We start from the raw sequence: 3833 nt of genomic DNA, 5'->3' as shown, positions 1-3833 counted from the left end.
CAGTTTTAGCCAATTAAGTTTAAATAGGCCTCCCATAGTGGGACCGGGGAATGTACGGCCCGAGATGCCTATGAAACTTACTTCTGCTTAGAGGTGTGTGTGTGTGTGTGGAAAGTCCTTTGTAAATCCAGATGAGAACTAGTCTGATAAATGCCGAGCTGGGTGTGTGGGTTTATTAGCATTTGGAGCACAGGTTCCCCATCATGCAGTGCTCCCTTGCTTCTCTGATCCCAGAATTCACTGCAGTCTCTGCTTCAGGGTTTCTGTTCTCCATCTCCCATGTAAATGAATGGGCATCTGGTTCCATCTCGGATGCAAATGAGACCTAGGGCAGTTGTTTCACTCTTGTCACCCTTATCTGGGGGGTTTTAGGTGCGTCTCTCACTGCATTTTAATCAGTTTCTGTTTAGGTAGAAGAGGGGGGGATTCTTTGTGAGTCAGACAGGCTGTGTCCTGTGTCAGGGCTCCCCAAGAACACAGAGCTGAGAGGTAACACTGCTCAGTCGATAGAATTTGAAACTGATTTGGTTAATTTGGCCTGAGACACAAAATTAATTTTAATTTTAAAAAACTGACTCCAGGCAGAGGGGTGAGAAAGGGCTACAAAACTTTGCCCTTGGTTCCGCCAAAATGTCTGAAGCTGAAGACACCCCCATAAAGGCCCCAAAATTATCTAAAAGAGGCATGAATGAGAAGAGGGGGCCTGGGCAGCATATACTGCATCTCATGATTCAGTTCAGTCACTGTCATGCACATGAGCAAGGTTGTCTACGGGGGAGGAGGGCATTTGGTTTCCACGACCCATTTAGTTTCTAGTGTCTCTGGTACTTGCTTGCATGCAGCTTAGTCTCCTAACATTTTCCATCTTTTCTGTTCCCCACCCATTTCCAGCAGTGGGAGCAATGGTGGCAGGGGTGCCAGTTCTTGTCCTTTTATTCTGAGGCTTGGGATACCTGGGGGTTTTCTTAAAGCCTCAGCTTGTGGAGATAGATGGCTCTGGAAAGCTTTCACTTTCATAATAACCATGCTTCAGACTCTGGTGATTGTAAAGAGAAGCTCATGAAAGCCTAAAATGCGTGTAACCTAAAAGCACAGAAATCAAAAGGCAAAGAAATGGAACCTGACACAATTGTGTTTTGATTTATGACTTAACTCATGATTTTTGAGAGTCTGGGGTTAGCCACGTTGTGCTAGTGTAGCCAGACAGAGGGGATTCTCACCTTTGCCTCAGACCTCAGCTGGGGTCTGTTACACTGCCCCCCTTAGAAGATGCAAAAAACAGCCCATGGGAAAAGCGCACTCTTATCCCAAAGCTGCTCTCTCCCTTTGCTGTGAACCTGTCCCCAGCCTTCCAAACTAGATCTAAAGAGAAAATCTACATACCCTGGCATCTACTGGCAGTCTGTGAGGCTGGGTCTCTGCAGCAGCAAGCTGACAGAAGTCTCCTCTATGAAAGGACTGTATGAGTGATTTCTCCTGTGAAAACTCATTTGAAAACTTTGCTTTAGCCCCTTTCTGTTTAATAGTCTGGTCACATGTTCCAGCAGCACCTTGATTCGAAGGGAAGGTGCTTTGTAAGGGACAGCCACTGAATTTGCAACTGAATTCTATTGGATGATGTTAGAAAGGGTTAATTAGACAAAGCAGGGGGAGGTGAGGGGGCTTGTAGAGATAATAGTTGTCAGCAACTGGAATGGCTGGGCAAGTCATGGCAGAGCAGATAGGTCTGGGCAGGATGGGATGAGGCAGAGAGTTGGGGTTGGAGGCCAGGATGAAGCATGGTGAATGGTCCAGACTGGACCCAAGAAGACAGGAGAGCCAGGTGGAAGTGGGCAAAAGAAAGCTTCAGGAGGAGCAGGAGTGGATGGGCCTGGCTGGCACCTTGGAGGGATCCAGAGAGGCCAGCCACATAATGGCTGAGTTCACTGACAGTAGATCACTTGATTGACTTCAGTTGACAGTTTATTGTGTTTCTGTTGCTCAGGTGGGTCTGCATAAGAGTAGTTGGAGTGATAAAGGCTCTTTGCTATCTTGCTTAATTTGTTTGGCCCTCAGATTATGAAGTAAATTGACTTCTAAACCCACTTAGTGCATGGAATCTCACTGAGAGCAAAGACAAAGGAAAGGGTCCCTTAGTGCTTTAAAAAAAAAAGGGCGCGGTGAGGTTAGGGCAGCTGAGGCTCTAAAAGGTACGAGCCAGCGCTTTGCCCTGCAGGCCATTAGCAAGAGGCTGGGGTTGGGCTGGCACTAAATAGAGCTTATCTGTGAAACTTGGCTATGAGGACAGAAGGAAATTGATGTTTGCTCCAGAGCAGAGCTATCAGCTGTGATCTCTGCATCAATCCTAATGCCAGCTGTCAACAAAAGCGCTGGCCCTTCATGGCACTGCAGAACTGTCCAGGCTGGCGTAAGTCACTGAGGACAGCTGGCGATTCTCTAATACTGGCTCCTGACCAGGGAGGGGAGGTGAGGGCAAAGACTGGGGTAAAAGGGTGGGAGGAGAAGGGGTCACAGAGGGGGAGGAGCTGTTACTCTCAGTTCCTGGGTCCTAGGGTTGCTGTGGCAGAGATGACCAAGTAAATCTCACCCTTTGTCTCCCAGATGGGAGATAGGTCATACCAACTGGACTAATTTCTGCCAGAGGTCAGGTCCTAAGGACAGCCATCCCCCACCCCTCAACCACTGCAGTCCCCATGACCCAAGAGACCCCAAAGTCCAGGCCCACACACCTCTGAGATCCCACACTCCCCCCTAACCAAGACCCTACATGCCAGGCCCTTTCACCCTCTGAGATCCCACCTGCTGTCATACTGCCCTATGCCACTGGAGAAAGACAGAGCCTGATTCTATTCTCAGTTACACCAGCGTGTGCCCAGAGCAACTCCACTGACTCCAGAGGAGCACGAGGTCCATGTGAGTGAGAGAAGAATTCAGTGCAGACAGTAATGGTTTTTCTATGTGGGGACACCAGCCTGGATTCTTGCACCCCTAAATTTATACCACTATGGCTACATCAGGGTAAAGCCACAGTGTATGCTGTGAGCCTGGAACACGGGTTCTGTTTTTTCCAGTTTGTTATGGTCCTTCCAAACTAATGTAGGATCTCTGAGATAAAATGGCCTGTATGCCCCATGTCCCATATCCTGGAGACATTACCTGAGAATCAACCTCTTTCTACAGCTCTCTAGAGACGTGGTCATTCTCATCAATTCCCTGAGAGTCACTGAGGGGGTCAGTTATCCGCAGATATGAGCAGTCAGGCTTAGAAATATGTGAGCACAGTTGGAGTATACACATGCTTAGGAGGCTCTAAGCTGGAGAATGATGGGCATGCTGCCTAGAAAGCCAGAGAACACAAGCACTGCAGGAGGGATCAGAAAGGAGGGGACAGACCCAGCATAATGTACTTAACTGTGACTTCAGTTTAGCAGCCATGGTTCTGCAATCTCACTAAAGGGCTAAATGGGAGCCTGGGGAGACATTAATGAAGCTGTTAATCTCATCCCAGGTGTCAACTCCATTAGGTCCTTATAGGTCCTTATGTGTGTGTGGCCAAGGCTGCAGAAGAATGGGTGGGGGGGAGGGGGGGAGAAACGGAGGTGAAAGAAGTATAATAGGTTTTCCTAATGGAAAGAAGAGGAAAGGTATCTTACAACCCTGACAGGTTATAAGGAGAGAAAGGATGTGTGTGTGTACCTCTGGCCTCGCTGGCTCATAGGGAAAAGTGTAGGCCTGCACTGATGAACACTCATACTTTCATAGTTTCTAGGGTCGGAAGGGACCTGAGCAGATCATCTAGTCTGACCTCCTGCCATGGCAGGAAAGAGTACTGG

Source organism: Gavialis gangeticus, unplaced genomic scaffold, assembly GCF_001723915.1.
Source record: "Gavialis gangeticus isolate Ggan-Ray unplaced genomic scaffold, GavGan_comp1, whole genome shotgun sequence".
Taxonomy (NCBI): Eukaryota; Metazoa; Chordata; order Crocodylia; family Gavialidae; genus Gavialis; species Gavialis gangeticus.
The sequence above is the reverse complement of the archived record's forward strand: the minus strand, read 5'-3'. Positions refer to the sequence as shown.